Source organism: Anomalospiza imberbis, chromosome 2 (assembly GCF_031753505.1).
Source record: "Anomalospiza imberbis isolate Cuckoo-Finch-1a 21T00152 chromosome 2, ASM3175350v1, whole genome shotgun sequence".
Classification (NCBI taxonomy): domain Eukaryota; kingdom Metazoa; phylum Chordata; class Aves; order Passeriformes; family Viduidae; genus Anomalospiza; species Anomalospiza imberbis.
In genome coordinates this window covers 48,621,491-48,644,209 of record NC_089682.1, presented here as the reverse complement: position 1 = coordinate 48,644,209, position 22,719 = coordinate 48,621,491, and the positions used below count along the sequence as shown (strand labels likewise).

At 40.2% G+C, this 22,719-nt stretch overlaps 1 protein-coding gene across 7 annotated transcripts in view; it reads left to right on the top strand.

Annotated features, from left to right (window-relative positions):
- Positions 1–22,719, top strand: part of BBX (BBX high mobility group box domain containing) — a 138,397-nt gene that overhangs the window by 50,902 nt on the left and 64,776 nt on the right. The window contains exon 1 of one of the 7 annotated variants that reach the window (XM_068180844.1): positions 7,782–7,805. The exons of the other annotated variants lie outside the window; for them this stretch is intronic. The gene's annotated coding sequence lies outside the window, so the exon portion shown is untranslated. Of the gene's footprint in view, positions 1–7,781; positions 7,806–22,719 lie in introns of those variants that run through there. 7 annotated transcript variants of the gene reach the window in all.

Genomic DNA, 22,719 nt, shown 5'->3' with positions numbered 1-22,719 from the left:
CAGGATTAAATAATCTTCCTGTCATTTAGAGAGAGTGCAGACAATGCTTTAGTTTCATAAACATCTATTTGCCAGTGTCTGTACTAAATGTGTAATCCCTTTATCAAGGTAATTAGGTGATGAGGTGGTTCTGCTGTTGCTCCATGTGTTTCCTCACATCTGTTTCTGTTTCTGAGATGTAATAATGAATCATTAGTTGCCATTTAATGTGACCAGTTCCTGATGCAAAGTATGTACTGGATAAAACAATAGTTCCCATGGCTGATTTTTTAAAATTCAAAACTTTTTTTAAGCCAAGAATGTCATAGCAAGTACTTGCTATGAGCCTCATCTATGGCTTGATCTGTGAAGGCATTATATGATTCTTTGAAGCTGTGAAGTCTGAGTGCTTCAGTGTTTGTGGTAAGCTAATCTTGTTTTTAAACTTAATGCACAGTAAGAGTGTCGTATTTGGAAGTTTTCTTCAGCTAAAGTTTTTTCTCTGTTAAATAGAAGAGACCTGTTGAAAAATCTAAAACTTCTTCTGAATTAGCTTCCAAAAATGCAATTCTGGATTGAGTCTTTGCAAGCCAGGACTAGAATTTTCTTGACCCAAACTGTCTCTTTAGGGTTATGTTTACCCAGTGACATATTGGGGTTTAGTTCTTTGGATGTGTTACAAAGACATGATATAAAAGGAGCTGTTGTATGAGATTTTCAGTTAGTTTCTATTTATGCATGTAGGATATGTATGTAATACATTTTTTGTATGAATATATGCAAACATCCCTTGTCTCTTGTTTTCCAAATATGCATACCTTGACACATACACACAGGCAACCTTCCCTTCCTCTCTACCTCATTTTCTACGCCAAGACCCTGTTTTTGAGATTGGGTCTAAAAACTGTGATACAGAAATTTTGATACTGATCTAAAGGGAAACTGCATAACCTGTAATATACATTAATCATTTGTAAATAAACTGTGACAGAATTGATGAGGAGAAATACTGAAAAAAGAAACTGGGTTTTGGCATTTGCTTAAATCATTTCTGTCTGTCTTGTTGCTGTGTCATTATTTTGTTACTCTAAGTGTTCTGTTTAACTTGCTTCCTGAGATTTCCATGTTTTTATCTGTTTACTTAAAAGCTGTAGTTCTAAGGAGATGCCTTGCGCGGTTTAATTGAATGGTCAAGAAGGAAGATTTAGGGACAAGGCCAGGAGCAAAACTAATGGCCACTTATTTAAGCTTACTTGGTCTGGGTGTGTTCAGTGTATTGATCTCTTATGTGCTGCAAGAGAAATTGTGCTGCACCATGTTTAGATCTAGCTAATAAAATGTAAAGAAAAAAGTAAAAAGTTACCTAATCCTATAGTTCCCATTAGATTCTTGCTTTGAGAAGGGTTTTATTGTTGGATTTATGCTTTTTCTGCTGCTGTCAGTGATGGTTGTAGATATGAATAGAAGCCAGCATGTGTAGCATGGATCAAAGTGAGGTGAATGAGCTGAATTGGAAATTTACCATGCTTGAGCTAAGCTGGCAATGGAAATGACATGAGCAGCCTAATTTTATTTAGAGCTGTGTAAAGGGAGAAGCATTTATGTGTGTGCGTGTGTGCAAGTCCTATCTCCCCCAGTCTCTGCCTTGTCTCTCCTCTTGTTCTCCTGGGCCCCTAGTGACGTGCTGGATGTACAGGTTATCAGTTCTGAGCACATCTGGTATTTCAGGAATTAGCTGGGCTGCTGCTGGAAGCACATGGAATGGTGGCATATTTTATGTTGAGCTTCCTCTCTGAAGGGGTTCAGCTGAGTCAGGCAGCAGGGAAAAGGCTGAGCAAGGCACTGATGTTTCCCTGAAGACTGCTGGTGTGCTTGCCTGCCTGCCCTGTTCACTGACTGTGATCTGGTGATGGAATAGCCAGTCCCTTTGGTATTTCTTTGTCCCAGCCCTCAGCATAGTCAATGTTCAGAATGGTTAACAGGCATACTTCCTAATGTTATGAGTTGTAGAAAGACCCCGGGAAGGGAGTACTGAGAATGATCAGGCGGAGACAGATAATGAGCATTGCACTGTGTTTATTTAGGGAAGAAAAAAAAAATAACCTAAACTCAAAACAAACTCCCTCAGAGTCTGAGAAACTTCTGAAAGAAGAGAATTTTGTTTGAAGCAAAGTCATATGGCAGTTCTAATTAAGCAACTTACTGCACTTAGGGTTAAGAAGGAAAGCTTCAGATATTTCTTACCCATTCCTGTTTTCACCTCAAATACAAGCATTTGATTATGAAGTAAGATTTAACTGGGAACTTGAAATGTTGTTGAGGACTGTTTGCAGAAAGTTTGTCTTTTTCATTCGTGCATTGAATTACATAAGTGTAAACTGAATGTGTCTTAAAACAAGAGCTCCTAAAACTTTTAATTTGTCATGCAAAACCTCAGGATATCTTCATACCCTAACACTGTATTTTGCAAAAGTTTATACCTGTATTACCATCACAGGGAACATTGCACTAACGCTCTCATGAAGTTTCTGTCACCTGGAGTCTTTCCCAGAATCAGTTTTAGAAGTCAGTTTCATTTCCTAGTGCTAATATTGACATAGTTGTGATTTGGGTGTATTTAGTGTTCATTCTGAAGAGGGTATATTCTTTGATGTGCATCCAGAAAACTGTTTTGTTGTGGATGGGATTTCTATTGTACATGGGCACCAGGGTTCCCTCTAGGATTAGATTTCCTCATCCTCCCAAAGCTGCTTTGAGGAGAATGCTTTTTGTACTGCTGAGAATTGGATTTGGCGTCAAAGCCTGTTCCAGTGCATTGTGTACCAACTGTGCAGGGTGCCCGACAGTGCACAAATGTCGTCCCTAGCCATGGGGACCAAACTTCTGCCATCTTCTTTACCCTTCCTAGCTCTCAGAACAGGAAACCTGTGGAAAAAGACTGATGAAATGCTTAAATTGCAGCAGTTAGTACTAATACCTCATTTTGGGATGATACTAGTGCTAATTTCACTGGTTTATTTGGACTCCTGTGAAGTCAGTCACAATCTCAGTCTGTCTCCTTTCCAGCCTTTTATTTCCAGGTAATGTGCAACTACACAATCTGTTTATGGCTTGTGCCAATGCCTCATGCTGGATAAGATGACACATAATTTTTTTGCATGCGAATTAAGGAGGGGATAAAGAATCTGTGTTTATTTAATAAGACTTGGTTCCCTAACAGAGTTGTGGCAGAAACTCTACATGAGGTGGTACTAGAGACATAAAAGTATTACCTCCCACTGGTTAAGCCCTTCTAGCACAGCTGAAAGTTGTAAATCAAGTCTCCAAAGAGATGGACTATCTGTGGCAGAGCTTTTACAGCCTGAGATGGGCAGATCCCATGTGAAAGTGGGATGCTGATGGTAACTAGTTGAAACTTATTCTGAATTTTGGAAGTGTTACTGGTTTTCCCTCTCAGTTGTAAAGAAGCAGCAAACCAGACTTTTAATACATGCTAGATATTTGTTCATTTATAATAGGTATCCCATCCAGGTGATTGATGGGCTATGTCTGTTTATCTTGTGGTATATTTCTGCATCAAGCACTTACTTTAATTTGGTAGAGATCTGTAGCACTTCAGTTTAGATAGATAGATAGACTACAGAGCAACATCCATAGATACGATTGCAGAAACCTCAATTTAGGTGCTATTAATTACAATTTTTTTAAAAAACCCTAACCTAAACCTAAAAATCCTAGCACTACAAAACCAACCCCTCTCCCAAAAAAATCCCCCCAAACAGCCAACAATTGAATATGCATAATGTTGTATATACAACGGTTTTACAATCATCCTTGATGTTCTGCTGTTGACTATCTCTACTGCTAGAATAGGCAAAAAAATACTGAACAGTGTTCTTTATATTGTTGTTGTGGTATTTTTTTTTCACAACTGAATATTATTGCAAATGCTTTAAAATATGTTAACAATATATTTTTATTATGTAAGAACCAACTAAATTACATTTAGGCTAAGTTGGACACTCAAAATGTGCTCTTATTTTGTTTAATAGGCATGTACATAGACAGATCAGGCATAGTAAGGAAATCCAGGTGGACACTTGAAGACTTGTCTTGATGCCACTTTTTCCTATGCACATGTAGGCACAAGGACTGAAACTGGGGTTTGGAGTAAATGAGTAGTCCCTCATTCAATTATTTAATTTCCTGATAAAATTTTATTAAGAATTGTCATTTTTATTTTAAAAAGTTTAAATAATAACAAGGTATTTGTGGCTTTTCTTCCCACCTCCACAAAAACTGTTTTAGTTGAGCATTCTGATAAGGTTTGTAACTCCATGATTACATAGCTTTGAGGAATGAAGGAAAATACCATGCTGTTCAGCAAATACAGTGTATAAATACAAGTTAATGGTTAACTACACTTAAGTCTGGAAATTATTGTATTTTAATTACAGTTAATTATGAGATGATACAAGCACATTGCTGTGCAATGTGCTTGGAACACACTGTAACTTCAAAGTGTGTTTTAGGACAAGAATTTGGGTATTACCACCTCATTATAGGACAGAAATACCGTTCTTCACCACAAAAATCACAAAAAAACCTTCATGGCTGTGCCTGGTCTTAAAGTGCAGGCTTGTATTCTTCAGTGAGCACCTCTAAAGAAAACTTAATCAATTTCCATTTGAGCAGCAGCGATAACAGCTTGCTCAGCTGTGTGGTTTGCTACCTGTGATTGGGCCCATAGAGCAAAGGTAGTTTCTCCTGTTGGAGTTTTGGAACCACTTTGAAACCCTGTTAGAGTTGCCTTTAGGCAACTTCTAGCGTGCTGTGTTTTGGCTTCTGCATATCTCTTTCCTGGCTGCACACCAAGATGTGATATTTAAGAATATCATGTGCTGTGCTCCCCTCTGACTGCATCTCTGGAGCAGCCTCTGTGAAATCAGGATTTTTGCAACCAGTTTTCCCTTACTTTCTACCCTTAATCAGAGGCTTTGTCAAGGAAAAATAAGTTTGCTTTCCAGATTTTTTTTTTTCCCAAGACAAAATCAATCTGTTCTTCATCCCACGGTCTTTATCCTTTTTAAAATATTGCTACTAATAATACTTACTATTTTTGGCTAGCACCTTTTGCTGAAAGTCAGATTCTAAAAAATCAGCTTGCATGGCAAAGGACTCCTGTGTGCAACCCACCTCATGAAAGTTTCACAAGGTCTGTAGGAGTGCTCAGCAAGTGGGAGCTCAAAGGCCACAGCTCTTAAGTTTTGATCTTCAGAATATTTACATGTAGGCCTAGCTTCCACCAAAGCTCCCTTCTGTTGACCTCAGGGCTGACTTGTGTATTTGAAATGGAGCCCAAATATTAACGCTTGTGAGTTGGTGACAACAGGAAGTGGGGAGGCAGGGTGTAAGTGCACTGCTGGGAAGGGTGGCATTCACTTTCCTTTCCCCTGCTATCAACTGCCCATCCCGGTGGTCTGACTACTGTCCAGATACTGCTCCAGAAGGATGGGCATCTTCTGGGGCTCCACTGGCATATTTCCCAGCCCATGAAGACATCATAGGTACTCCAGTCCTTCTTACACACTCACAGGTACTAAAGGACACATTTTAGGAAGCAGCATCCATTCCTAAGTAGCTTGACTCTATTTTCGAGTAAAAGCAACTTTTCTGAAACTCTTAATGAAAAAGCAGTAATTACTGAAATCATTGTCAGGGTCATGACAAGCTGCTGCATCAATCTCTCAATGCAATCATGATCATCCTGTTTGCTTCAGTGCTCTGGAGATACTCATGGTGTTGGAACTCATGCTGAGGAATAGAGGCAGGGCTGATGGATGATAATGGTTGAGTTGGTCTGTGTGTGATATTGATGGAGGGGGAAACAATGCGGTGCTTCAGCTGTCTCAGCTGGCTTCAGTCATGGCTTTGGTTTTCTGTCAGCATTCCAGTTAATAGTATTGTTTAAAAAACAGCTCTGTGGTATCGGTAAATGTCTTTTATGAGGTGGGGAGAAAGTTCTTACATACTCTTACAGACGCTTTCAGTTACCACATATTAATATAAATATTTGCCCCTCTGAGTGATTGCACAAAGCAAGTAGGCACCTAAGATATCAGCACTTCCTAAAAAAAAATGGGGATGTTTTTCACCCTTTGGAAGTTTGATTTGTTTTCAGGTGGTTTGTAACTGGCTGCTCGCTAATACGGTGCAACTAATTTTGATTACCTAAGCAATGAATTTTTTACATCATAAACAGCTACTTGTGCAGTGAACTTAAGGCTGATTTCTGCTGTATAGTACAGAAACAAATGTTTGACTTGGCACTGGGGAATAATAATCCCTACCTGATGCCTAATGCTCCTTATGTGCTGCATTACTGTGACTCTTCACAGGGTAGTTAACAGGTTTTTCAGAAAGCTGGAATAGGATGTGTGTCCTGGGTTGCCAACTAGATAGATGATGGAGTAGAACCCTTTCAACACCTCCAGTGCTATGTTCAATCTTCCATGGCCTCTCAGTTTTTACAGGAAAAGTCAATGTGACCTGCAGCACCAAACATAACAAACTTGCATAATAAGATCCAGAATTTGGGAAAGACTCTAAAGTGGTGCCTGTTGACAGGCACACTTACTTAAAGATTCCTGTGTTAGAAAGATTTTCCTCATACAGCTGTTTTTTAAGAGTTGGCATTGTCACTAAGCAGCATCCAAACAGATCTGTTTTCATAAATCTAAATGGGAAAAGGTTTTGGGAAAGCCAGGAGGCCTTATGTAGGCATATGGGCTACCTGTCTTCTTGCCAGCAAACTGCTACCTGATCCACAGGAAGATGAAGCTCCCATCCCAGCACGCTTCCTGGTTGTTGCACCCAAATGTATGTGAGGGCTTCAGAGTTGATCTTTTACCTCTTTCCATGAACCTGAAGAAGGAGGATAGGAATGTAAATGTACTGAAGGCACACTCTGATCAAAATTATCAAATAACCCAAAAGCATTACAAATCTACACATTTATTGCAAGTTTATGTAATCTGTTTGTAAAACTCAGTATCATAGTATAGTTTTAATGATGTATTCCTGAGATAAAACAACAAAACCAACTAGGATTATTTTTACCTGAAACCAGCTCTTTTAAGTCTAGTTTTGAATGCATCTTTGTGGACTTGCAATCATATCTAGTATATCTTTAATTTCTTTAATTTAAATGCAGTGCTTCACATTTTGAAACAAAATTGGACTGGAGAAGGGGTTGTGAAGAATGCAGCTTTACTTTGAGAGTCCCTATGTTCCTTCCAATTAGTTTGAAAAAGAAATCTTGCTCAGGTGGTGTTTTTCAGGGAGACTATTGACTCTGCCAGAGCTGATACATTGAAAATGTGTATGGATACAAATGCACCAGGTACATTTGGAGAAGGATTGTTTTCTTTTCTGGTCATTTACGTTGATTCTAATCTTTCTACATATGGGTTAATCCTGCTGCTCTCACTGTGGATGGCTTTAATGGAAAGCCTGATAGAGGGTATCCATAAAGTCTTCTAAAATGTTCACAACAATGGGGGTAAATGTAGACCTTCTGAAATACAAGTCTTATCTGCACTAACTAGTAGAATATTTTTTCTTCCTTTTATTTTTACACATTTCTGTGCTTTTCCAGATTCTCAAACTGCCCAGGGTGCAAGTTTTTCACATTTTTTTCGGCTTTAGGACTTCTGTTGGGAATCAGTCCAATAAAAGTTGAAGATAGTTTTGAGATTTTATTTTTGTATGCCAGTAAAGAAGAGACTGCAAAGCTGTTGACTGATACTGGAACAGCATGTTTAGGGGTAAAATAATTATTTAATGTTAAATTGAAGATGTCTGTACATAGATATTTTTTAATATCCAGTGCCCATTATTTAGATTACCTTTTATAATTTGGTTAATCACAAGGTGTGAAAATAGATGCAGTCACTCTAGTTGATTTTAGAAGCTGACAGGTGCAATGTAGAAAAAACTATTTTAATGTTGAGTGTTTTGATGTGCTATGGCTTTTGGGGTGGAAGTTTTCTGGTTTAGTGTTCTGGATGTTGTTTGCTTTTTGCTTCAATATTTTGTTCAGAGAGATTTAAACTTTTTTTTACGTTTCTTTCCTTCTTCCCCTCATGCATTGTCATTCAGTATCTACTAGTGTTCTGTAGGATTAAGAAGAATTAATAGTCATCATTTTTCATTGTACTGTTTTCCAGTCTCTTGTAAAATAGCTTTAATTTTTTAATACTGAAATCTGTCAAATGATTTAAAAACAAAACGATGGGGAAGATTTATAATTTTATTTCTTTCTTTCTGATATAAGAATGTATTCATTTCCAATTTATTTTTGGCATTAAAAGAAAATCACATCAAGATAAGGATCCCATTGAGCTGAATATAGCAGACCTCAAAAGATATATTGTACTCCCAAGCACTAACCACCTGGAATCACAGTTACTTTTGGCTAATAAATGCCATGGTTATAGAGCCACACATAGGAATGCTGCAGTGGTTTTGGACACCTGTCTGTCCATTCCACCAAAATGCATCTGCAAAACTAGAAATGTGTCTTGAAGGTAGCTGGTGTGTGGAGTAACTACAGAAGCACATTGGTGGGAGGTGGAAGAGAATGTTAAGGAATTCTTGGCAAAAATCAGGTTAAAAAAAAAAAAGACAGGTTTGGCTGTAGGCTGGTGATAGGGTTTCTGTGACAAATCTGCTGAATGCAAAAGCTGGAAGAATGAAAGGAACGTGCATTGTTTGTCCTGAACAATTCAGCTTGGGGGAGCAGAGTTAATTGGGTTCTTCGTACGGTTTTACTGTGATTGATAAAGTTAATTTTAAGCCTGATTCTGCCTTGTCTGGCAGCTCTGCTAGCCTGTTGTGCTCAGTGTGGAAGAAAGGGAAACGGGTCACATGCCAAGAAACTGGTCTTGCAGACAAAACCTGGTGGGCAGCTTTGGTGACGCAGAGCTGGAGCTGTGATCTGTTTATCTTCTTGTTGTTCTGTTGGCTGGGGCCGAGAGTAGGACTGGGAACTAACAGGACTCTGTGTTGTTAAACAGTGCGCTGACAGGGAGCCTGTCTGCTGAGTCAGCAAATGGCAGCTTTGCATCGCTGCTTCTAGGCGTGCCTACTGAGGGAAAGGATGGCAGTGCAGAATTTTATGTTGGAAGATTCCACTGAATGTATGTAGTTAAATAAATCCAGATGAGATTTTGAAACAGTTCAGAATAATAAGAGGGTATATGTGTGTCCATGCTGAAGTCAAAATGCTTCACATTATTAGTGTGACATCACACTAATTATTATTAGTTAGACATCAGTGTATTGATTTATTTATATATATATATATGTATATATATGTATATATATATACTTTGATAACATGTAGGTTGCTGTTGCAAATAAAAAAATTTAACAAGAAAATGCGTCTTGTGAACTATGAAGTAGTGTGGTGTTATATTTTAGTTAAATGGTATGCTCTGTCTCACCCCTGGAAAATGTATGGTTATTCCAAGCCTGTGATCCTCCCCTGCAGTATCCTGTGTCTGTAATCCCATTGGCCCACTCTGTTCCGCGCCCACTTTGAATCTCCCTGTTAAGTGTGCTGGGAGACATTTTGCTCGCTCTCTTTGCCAGCTCTCCTGGCTGGTGCCCGCTCAGCCCCTCTCTCCCCCTCCTCTTTCCCCCCCTCTCCCTCAGAAACCATGCTGCCTCCCGGGGGTAGGACCCCCAATAAACCCTCATCTAATTAGCACCCTCAGAAGCCATGTGGAGTCTCCTTGCCTGCCTGCTGCTACCAGCGAACTCACAGCCTTGGGGGGCCCCCCGGGGACACCCCCGGGGGGTCGCCCCCCCACCCCAAATGTGCCTCTACAAAGTAGCAGTATGAAAGATTTCACAGAAAGCTTCCACATTTCCTTCTGTTGTGGTCTCTTGTTTGTTCAGGTTATATGTTTGTATATATTTATAAAAGATAACATACATATGAAGGTTTTTACTGTATACATTTTTTTTTCATCTTGCATTCAGATGCAAGGTCAGTGCTCTCTGGAATGTGGACACCTGGTGGGTGTTACGGTGTGAGCACCAGTCTGGTGCTCCTGTGGGATGGACCTTGCAGCAGATCATGGGATAAGGATGTTTTGTTGATTGGGTATCTGCAGCTTCTGCTGGGAGTGCTGTTGTCCCATTGGTGAGGTGAAGTGAGTAGACGTCATAAATCCCCTTTCTTGGAATTTTCTCCATTCAAATCTCCTATCATTTGGATTTTCTTCATTTCATAAGGGAAAAATGTACTTGACCTGGCTTTTGCTGTAGGCCAAAGTTCACATGTATAGTCAGCTACACAGCTCAGCTGCTCAAATTACAGTAACTTAGTCCTGTTTCTAAGCTCATAAATCCATTTAACCTAAATCAAAGTAGTGAACTCTCTAAATTATTTGTCTTACAAGGCTTCAGCTTTGTGAATTCTTTGATCAGAAATCAGCCCAGTTTTTGTGACACGCTGACAGTCACATGCCAAGGATTTAAATTCCAACGTTTGGTACAGCTGTATTTCTCTGGCATCCTCTGAGCTTTGTGGTGTTGAGGAACCAGCCTAAGCTATCTGAGAGTAAACAAGTTCACCTGAAATAAGAACTGAAAACATCTGAGTTAATTTTAGTTAACTGTTCCTGTGTAAATAAGGGCTTGTTTTTGTATATGTAAGATAACTTCTGTAGCCTAAAAAGTAGGAAATTCTCTTTGCTGATGTGAATTTCTGTAATGGCCTGTGAAAAGTTATGTGACACAGGTAGTCCAGAGAAAGCAAAATGTCAAATACCAAACACTCACTGAGTGATGTAATTGCTTTCTAATCTGATACAGAGCTTGCATATAGTGCATCTTAAGACTGAGCTCTAGCAGGTTCCAGCATAAATGCTCTTCTGAGATGCATCTTGTTAGGATTTAATGTCATAAAGCAATTCATAATTCAGAAGAGTCTCTCTCTCCAAGTGTAAAATTCCCCTCTCCTGGCTCTTGTAAATATGTGTATACAGTAAAATAAGTTTGATAGAGGTACAAAATGCAGAAGTTGTCCATGTTAAAGTGTATCCCAGCTGTTCTGATTTAGTAATTTCAATGTATATATAACATAGCAGAGTAGACAGTGTGATTTCTGGCAAATTACTCACTTTATACTTTCTCCAATGAGACCATTTTAAAACACTGCATTTCAGTATGCTTTTATTGTGCAAAGCAATAAGAACTGCATTAGAACTTTTTCAGGTAGCACTTAAAAAAACAGCAAAATCAGTCTTTCTTCACTGAACACCCATTCAAAGCGATAAGAATGCATACAAGATGCTCAATTAGAGTTTACAAAATGTGAAATTACAAACCTGAATGTATTTATTTTATTTATCCTGACTTACCTATTTTATTTATCTTCGGCTTTGCTGGGGACTCTTTGTGGTGAAGAGCTGCTCCACTATGAAGTCATAGAGTGATTCAGTAGAGGTGTTCAAGCATTATGTAATGTGTCAGTTTGCTTTTCCTCTTTCTGGATCTTTCTCCTTCTATAAGATTTTATTTCCATAACCTGGTATAGGTATTGTAGGTCATTATCTGCATTGTGAAGGGTGCTTTTCCGTGAAGCAGGGAAGACACAATCTCAAATTGTCTGAGGATGAATAAGAAAACCCTTTAAATACAAAGGTGTCAGTAGTTCAGTAATGGTCTGTATTCCTACCTCTCACGTATGCTGATTTAAATTAGCTTTGAGTCTAAGCTTGGTGTAGCCATATATATTTATATATGGTTTCTCTGGTATCATAATAGAGACTTTTGGGCTTCCTTAGCAAAACAAGATAGGGAGGTGGAAATGAAAGTAACCTGGGATTTTTGTTTGGTTTGATTGCTTCTCTTCTCCAGAGAGGTGGTTTTGTGGGTCTGGGTTTTTGTATGTGATGATTACCTGTCATGGTTTGACACTGGCACAATGCCAGCACCCTCATGAAAAATACACCTTCCTAAATAATTGCTGTGAGATGTGATCAGCAACAGAGCAGAGCAGGCCCAAGCTTAATAACAAAGAAAAGAACTTTATTAATCTACTACTACTAAAAAACTACAAACACTAAATCCTGGATGAAGACTTTCCAAAACACCTCTCCTCCTCCCACCTAATTTCCAAACAAATCCAACAGTGAGACACCACCCAGGATCCTGATCAAGTTGCACCCTTCGGATATTCAAATACTCAGTCCTTCAAGGGAGACAGGAGTCTCTCCTGTGCCACAGACCCCCCCCAGGAAACACAGTTGCCACCCTTGTGTTTCCATGTCACACATGGCAACCGCCCGGAGAAAAATCTGCCAGTGTGACACTCTCCTTTCCATGTCACAGTGCTCTCACCACCGTGCATGGACAGACTGCTCATAGGGCTCCTTTAAGGATGCTTTGCCATGGACCAAAAGAGACAACAGTTCAGTTTCTCATCTCGGGACTACAGTCCCCCCCATTTTCCCCTGGGACCGAGGGTCCAAGAACAGAGGTCTTCTTCTCCTCTTCTTCTTCCTCAAAGATAGAGGGCCTCTCCACACCTTCTTCAACTCTCCTCTGTTCTCTCCACTCTTCTGTTGGTAATCACTGAAACAAGTCTCTTGGCTCACCAACGCACCCCCCTAAGTGCAGCTTCTGTCAGGAGAATTGGGTTCAGTCTATGGCTAACAAGAAAAGTCCAGCCACAAGCCACTCCATCATCTCCTTCCAACTCAAAAATTTCCTCTTCCATCATCTCAGATCCCAGACTGTCTCTCTTCTATTTCAAATCAAGGAGGAGTAATATTTTACAAAGTCTTCATTTCCCAGGAAAGGGTTAAAAGTTCAGACTCCCTGGATGGCTGAAATCTCTGCCCAGCAGCCGATTCTCAAGGCCAAGGCTGGGCGCCTTCCCCCTTCTCCTTCTCCTCCGCCAGCAAAGTTACAGGTGCCGTCCAGACTCTCTATCTCATCCCTCTGCGGGGGGACGACAAAGACATCTCCGCTTCTCTCCACCCTTCCGTCCACAGGAGCTGGCTCGGTTCCAGTCCTTCCACCCCTCAGCTCACCTCGACCAGGCCTCATGGCTCCCCCTCCCCCACCCAGCCCCATGGCTGGGCAGGGGAGATCTGCACAGCACCCTGACCGGAACCAAAAAGAGCGAGCTCTTAGGAGTTTTTGCTTTTAACCCCCTGTGTTCTCAGAGGCGTATCCACACCCTCAGTGGTCACTTTAGGTGCCAATATCCAAACTTGACCACTGATTGGTTTGACCCAACTTCCTGAAAGAATTCACTTCCATGTCAAACCACAACACTACCACACTCAGCTTGTTTATAATATTGTCTATGAGGGTACTGTCATCTTTTAATTAATGTCTAGGAAAAAGCCTAATTACTTAAAAGCACAGCCATTTTAATAAGGAGATATTTTCTCCTGCATCACATTGATTTCTAAAGATGTCTCCGAAGTTGAACACATTAAATTCAAGTCTACAATGCTCTGTAGCACAAAGACCTAACAAGATTTTAGGACTTCAGGACACAGCCTCTGGAGTTGTTCTGAGTACTTGCAGATACGAGCATACGCAGTGTGCTGTTACTTGCATAGCAGTAACTGATGGCGGCTTTTGTTACAAAAAAGGTGATCTCCAAGCTGTGCTGTCCAATACATCTGCTGTCACATCCCCCCTCTCCACAGACACTCTTGTATCAATCTCGGAGCAAACATCTAAATAATACCTGGAAGGAGTTAGTCTTTAGGGCCTTTTTTGTTTTGGGGTGGGGCATTTTTGTTTAGTTTTTGTTGGATTTTTTTTTTTTCTTATTTATTATGCATCTTCTTTTGCATAATAAAACCTGATCTTACGCAAAATAAATCCTGATGATTTTAGACTGCTTTGGAGTCAGTTCACTATTGTTGCAGGTGTGAGCCTTGCAGATGGAAAGGTGTGCCGAAGCCCTAGCTTTAAGCCCTTGGAGAGAAGGCTGGCAGTGCACTGAGAGTGGGCTTTGTGGAGCAAATGGGGACATATATGGCCCCAAGCTTGGCATTGCTCTGAAGGCAGCTGAAGCTGTTTCAAGTGAAATCTCTGCTGACTTTGCTGACATAGGAAGAGCACTGAGTTATGTAGTGAGGAAAGGAATCTGCAGCTTAAAAACCCCCAGTGCCTCGAGGTTGATGCTGTAGCTGGAAGCACTTGTCAGCCCTGCTGAACAGATGTCCCTCTTGGACATTGGAGGTTTGCCCACACTCGGCTTCCTGCAGTCCCTTGTGCAGGGAAGGAAAGGGCTCGAGATGCTGTTCAGCTGTCCTGCTGTCTCTAGCAGTGTGTTTTGCCCCGTGGTAACTGCAGGCAGAGATGTGGGTGACAAAGCCACTCACCTGCCATGGAGTAGTGGGAATGAAGGAATGCTGAGATGGCAGCTGCTGTATTGATCAGAGTGTTTTCAAAGAAAGCTGCATTCATAAGGACACAGCAGGGGTAAGGAGACTTGGCAGTTACTGTTTGGGTGCATTGTGGGCTGCTCATTCTTTATTCATCAGCACTGGGTGGTCAGTGTTGTGTCCATCTGGCTTCTGCTCCCCTCTGTTCCAGGTGATGGGTGAATGTTCTGAGCAAGGCAAAGTTTGAGGGAGGGTTGATGGGCAAATAGTTTTCCTTCTGCAACAAGTGAATTCACTGCAGGAAAGTGAAAAGGTGGAAGGTGGCTGTTACTGTTCTGCTCTGTAGTTTAAATCTCTCTCCTGTGGTTCCTAATGCAAACAGAAAAGGGAGTCTGATCAGGTTTCAAGAAAAACTGAAAGCAGATTTGCTACATTTGAGCAAACCAAATTTACAGCAAAGAGGAACTATACTGTGATCTTTGACTTCATTGTATCATTTACCATTACTTGGACATGATCAATTCCTTAATTAAAAACTGACTGTACAACAAATTGTTACTAAAAAGATAAACCTCAATGACATTGCTGTACCACTCAACAGAAAAAAATGGAAAATTCTCCTCTATTCAAAGAGATTCATTCCTTAAATGCAGAGGAAGGGATTTCATCAGCAATTATTCTCTTTACATGAATAGTTTTGTATTGATAGGTTCATTTCAGTAAACTATATTTTGACTTGTCTGTGGGCGCAGCTGCCACTTCTCCTGTAGCAGAGCAGCTGGATGTAAAACCTTGGGTTTATGACCTGACCTGTATACATAGTTAGATGTAGATATATCTTGTCTAAACCTATATCTGTATTTCCATCTAGGAATGTCTGCATAAGCATAATCATACAGTTTGTAAAGCTCATTAAAAGTTTGGAGGCATTCACAAATACTCCATTCTATATGTGTTAAACAATCAGCAAAGATTCCCAGTAGTGATCAAAAGACCTGAGAAAAACAATATTTCCATCTTTGTTTCTCTGTGGTTATAAAGATAGAACGATAAAACCCATAAAGCCTACCTGTAATCTTAACTATCCACTCTTGTTTGAGGTGTAGCTTACTTGTGAAGTGACTTTTTTATGTTGGCTGGAGGTTTATTGTTTTGGTTTTTCTTTGCTGGAGAACTACAGGAGCAGTTTTCACCACCCAGATGGAGCCAGACTGTTGGAATTTTTTTTCATGAAGCAACTTCTTCTTTGACCATTGGTTGAGAAATATGAGTTTTGGTATTTTTGAGGTGTACAAGGCATTATTAAAAAAGAATACCTGACAGCAACAAACCTCCAAATTAAAAGGCAACTGTTTTCCACGCTTCTCATGTTCACTCACACATCTTCATATGCACTCAGAGAGCTGAATCACAGACCATGGGACTTGGCAGCAGAGGGAACCTGTGTTTTATGTGTTAGTGCTCTCTTTCCAGAACTCAGTGTTTCCTAGGAATGCCTATGTCAAATGTTTTCCTACAGTTCTTTTTCTTTTGCTTTTTTTCCTTAAATCATCCTTCTGACTGGTTTTTGCTGTTCTTGCCATGGGTGGTCCTGAAGCATCCTTCTTTTCAAGAAAATATTCAGCGTGTAAATGTTTTATATTGAATACTTTGCCTTTACATTTTGGGAATCTGCCTTTGCTGTCTTATGTCTCTGGATTTCTCCTGCAGGGACAGGCCTGTGCACCGGAAGTGTGAATTAAAGATAATTGACTGTGGAAGTGGTGTATTTTTTCCTGTGAGCTGGCTTTGCCCTTGTACTGAAAATGTTTACAATGATGAGAACTCATTTGCACTTCCTAAGCTTTAGTCAAATGTTTGACTTGTCATAATTTAACTCTGATATAAAGCAAATTGAGGTATTTAATGCCAACATCAGAAAGAGTTACCAAGAGCCAGTTTTCACAAATCCAGTTTTAGTCGTGGATTGGGATGAGTCATTTAATCTGATGCAATAAAAACAGAAAAGTTGTTGAAGCACAGGTGTGTGAATTCATCTTCCACTTTTCATGTTCCAGAGGAAAAATTTTCCTATCTGGAGGAAATTTTTAAGCTGTCTGCAGTGTTAACTTGTAACTTCGTGAACATCCCAAACAATAAGAGTTCAGGACAGTGTTAATATTGATCATGGAAAAATAGGTCCTTAGAAGTCACTGAACTAAAGGAGTCTTTCTTCTGAGTTCATATAGTAGTGTGAAGAAGGTAGGATTGATCAAATAACCTGGCACAACCACAGTTAAGTCTGCTTCTTTCCTTTGCCACAGCATTGCAGTTTACGTCAGCCGAAGAATTTGGGTCATACATAATGACCATAGGTGGTAGGATGTACTCATTCCAGGAGCACAAGGAATAGTAAGCTGCAGAACAAGTATGTGCTTGTGTACAGAAGCCGGCCATCATTGATACCCAGAGTACTCAGGAGAAACGCATCTGTTTCCCCAGTCTTTTCAAAATGTTGGATACACATGGAGATAATTTTTTTAAGAGTGATGAGAGCCTAAATGAGTTGTGGTTTGTTGGTTCATATTTTAAAACCTTTTTATTAATGGAATTTGTTTTCTTTTTAATTTGTTTATTAAATGACAAAAAGGGTCCAGCATTGAGAGTAGTATTGCATTGTGAATGGCATCAGAAGATGAAGACAAAGGGTCACTCAGTGTTTCTGAGTTGCTGCTTAATGATGGGTATGTGTTCGAGTTCACATACGCATGAAATCCACCCATTCTGAGAGGGCTTCATTAAGGGCCCAGCCTTTAATAAGCAAGGATCCACAGCCATGTTTGAGAGCTTTTTGTGTTCCAAAGTGCCACTCCAGTTAAAATCTCTTCAAAAAGAAAAGAAAAATCCCTTCTTCCTGCAGAGGTTCCAGTGCAAATCTAGACTACTCATGGAAGGAACTGTCTCAGATGATTTCAAGTGTTTGATTCTTGAGTGGGCTGACGAGTCTCTTGCAGTGAGATTTTTTGTGTCACCATTCAAGGTGTGTGAAAGACCCATGCGCCCCAGAGATTGCTGCCAAATTAATGTATCCTATGGCAATTCTAGAGTGTTGCAAAGACCTTCCACCTGCTTTCTCCCAAACTGCAAACTGTAGCAAACAGAGCAAGTTATTTTAAAGATTAGATTGGAAAGAAAGTGCTGTCCAAGCTTATTTACATCCTTTGGAATCTTCACTGTTTCTGGTAAGTTTTTGTGAGCAAATTATGTGTGGTTGTTTGTCCAGTTGCTTACCAGCTTGTCAGGGACCTAGACTTTCAGGGAAAACTTGTTTGTGTTTAAACCCTTGAGCCTAGAACAACAGACTTGTGAATAACCTGTCCACTGCAGACCTCCCCAGATGGCAAGCATCTGGATTTTAGATTTTGTTCATTGGGTGCCCCACATTATTTGATAAGGAAGGTCACTTGCTTCCTCTTGTTCTCTTGCTTGCTGAGGTTTTTTTAGAGCTTGCCTCAGAATCCCAGTAACTTCTTGTTCTTCCCCCTATTGAAAACAAAGCTTTTTAAAAATTGTAAATGTAAAGAAAATCTTGGACTAAATTTGACTCATATTTTCAAACACAATTAAAATACCTTGCCATGTTTAAATTTCATGGATTTTTTCTTTTTTTAAGTGGGGCAGAGGTGTTTGCAAACTTTGGTTTGTAGTATTGGATAGCTTCTTGAAAGAAACAGGAAGGGTTGAGGCAAACTAGTTGTGCTGCTTTTTCTCCAGATACCAGTATTTCCAGCTCTTCTGCATTTGGAATTGCTGGCAAACAGGTAGCATGGTTGTAATCTCAGGTCACCACAGGTCAAATGAAACAGGGTTATCATTCTTGTGGATTATACACGCAGAAGAAATCAGACTCTGAGGTGTTCCATTGTGCTCTAAGGTACTAATAAAACATCTGGGAAACAGCAGGCTGACTGACCTCAGCTTGGTCACTGAGCAGACTGCAGCAGTGGTCTTCCTGGAAGCCACTTCTAGGTACTTGAAGAGCAAGAGGACAGGAAACAGCCAAACATGAATTAACAATGAATTCTTCCTCAGTGTGAAGAAGTGATGGAGAGAGAAACATGTTGGCAAAAGGAGAGCAGAGGACTTTGTTTTTTTGATACTTTCATTAGCATCCCTGGAGCCAAACTGAATTCCCTCTAGATGGATTGTTGGATAGACTTGCAGTGTGTGAAAAGTTGGCTGAGCCAACATTGAACTGGCAGAGAGTTATTGGCAGTGTTCCTTGGGGGCTGATACTGGTGCCAGTGTTTAATATTTTCATTGGTGGTACAAATGACAAGTTGGAGTGCACTCTCAGCAAATCAAAGGTGACACGGAATTGGTGGAAGTAGTGGATTACAGGAGCTGCCATTCAGAGGAACTTGAGAAAGCTGACATGGGCTAGCACGAACCCAAGAAGTTTAACAAAAAGAAAGGCAGAAAACAGCTTTGGAGAGAAGACCTGCGCTGTAAGTTGACTAGAATTCAGCAGCAAGACCTTGTAGCCACAAAAGCAAACTGTAGGCTGGGCTGGGTGAGCAGGAGTGTAGACAGCTGGTTGAGAGAAAGGTTTTCCTGCTCTGAGCTTGGGAGACTGAATACCCGTACAGAGGGACTGTAGGGAGCACTGTCGAAGACCACTCCAGGGGTTGGGTCAGAGCACATGACATACCAGGAAAGGCTGTGAGAGCTCCTTGTGTTTCACCTGAGAAGGCTGAGGGGATGCACCAGTTGACTCCCAACTATCTGTAGGATCATTATGAAGAAGAGGGACCTAGACTCCTTTTAGAGGAGTCTAGTGAAAGGACAGGCATAAGGTGATTGTCAGAAGTTTGAGGTGAGGAAATTTGGATTGAGCATAAGGAAAAATACCCTCCATTGTGAGAGTGGTGAAAGAGGTGGTGGATTCTGTATCCCTGAGTAGGGTCCCGAGCAGTGTGGTTCAGCTTTGAAGCTAGGTCTGCCTTGAGCAGGACTAGAGACCCCCAGCTGCTCAATTTAATATTTAATATTGCCTTTTTCTTGAAATAATGGTTTGTTAGTGCATGAAAATGAATAACTATATCATGCCTTTTTAAGAGGAACAATGCAAAAGTTTTTTTTTTTCCCTAAATCTTTCACATGCAGCTCATGTCACATTTCTAGCTTTAGATCTTTAGAAGTGGACGTTGCTGAATCCTGTGATTGTCTTTCTATGAATTAAAAATAAGCCAAGTCTCTTTCTCCTTAAAAGAGACTGTTATGTTCAGCAGAACTCGAGGTGGTGATGCATTTTTGCATATGAGCATGCATATGGCTTGAGAATGGGAGCATTGTCTACAGCCCTGCTTACTTTTGATGGTTTAGTTCAAAGCTTATTTGAGAGATTGTTAGGGAGAAATTCTGAAATGTCTTCTAGCATCAAGCTACCTCCTTGGCAAAAAAACACATTTTCTTGGTAGCTTGTTTTCTTCAGGAATTTGAAATCATTCATACTCAGCATCCACAGAGCATCAGGAGAATAATGCTACAGTGAATTGCTATCAAAGAAATATGGGCATTCTCACTTACACATAATTTGCCATTATATAGGGATTTCTAGCTCATACTGGTATATATGTAGCTCTCAATTAAAGCAATTTTTTAAATTGTGGTATGAAAGTAAAATTACTTTTTTTAAATTTTAAAAGCTGTGTGGGTTTGATCTTTAGACTTTTTCCATCAAGTGAAGTACTGTAAATCTCCGTGCAGAATTTTAGCTCACATTTCACTGGCAAAAAGAGCAGTAGACTTACTGGTGTTGTGCAGCATCCTAGGGGAACTGCTTTGCTAACTTGGCTCGTATCATTTTAATACACGGGCTCTTAGAGGGGATACACCTGAGGGAGTACACAAAATACTCTCATCCTAGAAAGAACTTGAAGCAGTATAGGCCAAAATTTCCATGCCCTTTTAATGGATTAACTGAACTAGCCGAGTACAGTGATTTAGACAACGGGATAATGGAACTATGGAACTTCAAATTATTTTGATTATTTTGATAGGTGTTTAAAGAGGAGTTTAATATGCTAAATAGCTGAGGCTGCTTTATTGAGGTTATACATGGAATAAAATAGCATTCTACCTTCTGAGGGCTTTTTAAGTAACATTGTTTATTCCTTTCATCTGTGTGTTACTTAATATTTTTTTACCCTTTCAAACATTGCATATGTATGCCCTGTTCTTGTATTCAGGAGCAGTTTTGTGATTTCCTGCATCTCCAGATCTTTGTGTTGCTTACGATCCAGTTGCCTAGGGGTAGTTGCCCAATCCTGTAAATTTTCCAGGACCAGTAGGTGGGTTACTACACTGAGGCTGTCGGATGAGCCCTGGATCAGAGAGGCTCAGTGGTGTGTGTAAGGGGTTGTGTGCACAAGGAGTGGGAGACAGGGCTGGGATCTCGAGTGAGGAATGTGCCAGGGCTGTCCATTGGAGTGCTGGCTGGCACGAGCAGGTGGGGTTGCCCAGCGAGCTCCTTGCTGTTGGTGCCATGGTAGGATGACACCGCTGGCTTGGCGAGGCTGTGCTGTTCCCCAAGGGCGGGGCAGAAGCTGTGGGGTGCAGGGACAGCAGTGTGGCCCTGCCAGGGAGACGAGCTGCCTGTTGCTCCACTGCATCCTCTGAGCTCAATGGCTCTGGGGATGCCCACCTGGAGCTGCATCCAAATTGTGCCTTGCTGGACATGTGTAATGTCTCTGATTATTTGTGGAACAAGCACACAAAAAGGTTGCTGAATGTGAAAGTTTTCTTTCCAGTTTCTTTGTTTTCTGGAAGGGAGAGACAGTAGAAGGGAGCACAGACTGGGATCAGAGTTAAAAGCTCTCTTTCCAGTTTGACTATGAATTTGTTTCTGACCTTTTGCCTAAGATTTTTTTGTCTCTGTTAAGGCTCTTTCCAAACTGCAAAAGTCAGAAAGATAGCAATGTTCACACATTTTATTAAAGTGCTTTGAATTCAAGACAGAATTAATAAGATCAAAGTGTTTTTACTTTTTTCCCCAAAGAATTTGTTTCTGCCACAGCTAACAAGTCTTTCAGTAGAATAATAACAAAGATGATGTTTGGTTATGGTATGTTTTTAACTTTGGCTCTGTCACAGACTCCGAGTTCTAATACTTTCTCTATAGCCATAGGTGGACACAAAATTATTTGTATGTTACTGTGGCTCTGTGGAAGTATATTACAGAAATAGAAACATCTTACTTTTAGGCTCTCTGAGGTTCATTGTGTAGAAGCCCAGATGCTTTCCTCAATTGGTTGGCTGCCTGACAAATTTCCAGGTGGAATGGAAGCACATATACATGTCTTTCCAAACATATTAAGTTCAGGATTTTATATGCTCCGCATGTATCACACAGGCTGTCTGCATGGTATGCACAGCTGGTTTGATGCTATCTTGGGCACACTACTGCATGTGCATATATAGCCATTTTTTGGGATACCTGCTGAGCCCAATTCCTTATACTCGGGGAATAAGAGGATATTTGAGATGGGACACAGAAGACATGAAATAATTGTTCCCATTATGAGACTACTATGTTAAGTGGTCAGATTTTGCTGAGTATTTTAACTTTTGGGCTTGTGTAGTATCACAGGTTGGGTTGAGTGTAAAACCGAAACTTTTTGATACGGCACTGGGGATTTTTTGCTTTATCCAGTGTGAGGAATGCTTAGAACATGCTTTTTTCTGCAGGATTTTCTTGTGAGTTTAGTTGACACCCTAGTTCTTTACAGACTTCTAACAAGTCAGAATTTTCTCATGGTAAGAAGTCATTGAGTTGTACTGAAAAAGCTCTATATAATGAACTGACATTTGTGCCTTGTTTCCATGGATAAGATGGATAAGGTTGGGGGAAATTTTCCCCTTTTACTTTCAGTTCTTTAGTTCTGAAATTAGCTGTTATCTGGCCCAAATTCATTTCATCAGAATGCTCAAACTTAGGCTTAATTCAAGCATCTATTTACCATTGCACAGTCAAGAGTCACATCATAAAATAACAGGAAGTGATAGAAATAATAATCTTTAAAAAAATTTAAAGATTAGGAAGAGGGAAGGGTTTTTTTTTTTTAATTCCAAAGTGAAATAGAAAATAACCACTAGATGGCACTTGAAAATTGTGTATTAAGATAATACATCTGCTTTTGAAATCATTACAACTGTTCATAGACCCAGAAGGTTTTTATGTGGATCCACATAGTTCTGAGACAGTGATACTTCCAAAACCAGAATTAAAGTTCTTCAGCTTAGTATCTCTTTCTGTGATCAGACTAAACAACTG